Source organism: Pteropus vampyrus, unplaced genomic scaffold (assembly GCF_000151845.1).
Source record: "Pteropus vampyrus isolate Shadow unplaced genomic scaffold, Pvam_2.0 Scaffold58, whole genome shotgun sequence".
NCBI lineage: Eukaryota > Metazoa > Chordata > Mammalia > Chiroptera > Pteropodidae > Pteropus > Pteropus vampyrus.
The window spans coordinates 1316526-1316962 of NW_011888839.1; positions in this window are offsets into that span (position 1 = coordinate 1316526).

The following is a 437-nucleotide window of genomic DNA, read 5'->3' on the forward strand; positions in this document are numbered from 1 at the left end:
ATTGCTTCCTCTTCTTGCCTCTCCAGGCCTAGGATGGAAAGGGTCTCAATTGGTGCTGGCCAGGGAGTTGCTTCACTGTCATTTGCTTGGAGTAGAACCAGGTTTTGTGGGGCAAGAAGCATAAGTAATTTTGAGAGCTTTCTTTAGGAAAAGAACCCAAAACATTGGATGACAGATTTAAGGACAGAACCTTGGAAGAGGCCTCGTGAGCAAAGAACCCTGATGCTTAAGTTTCTTTCACCTCTCTTGGTTTAAAACTTGTGCCCATTTTGTCAATAGAGCCTCATAATTTTCCTCAATTTTCCTCAATTATCCAGTTTGAGCATGCTGTTTCCTATGCTAGGATCCTAATACTTATCCTCTGCCTAATTACAGGTACCAAATAACTCAGAATTTTTCTTTATATGTAAATTTAAAAGTTTCCCAAACATTTTCTT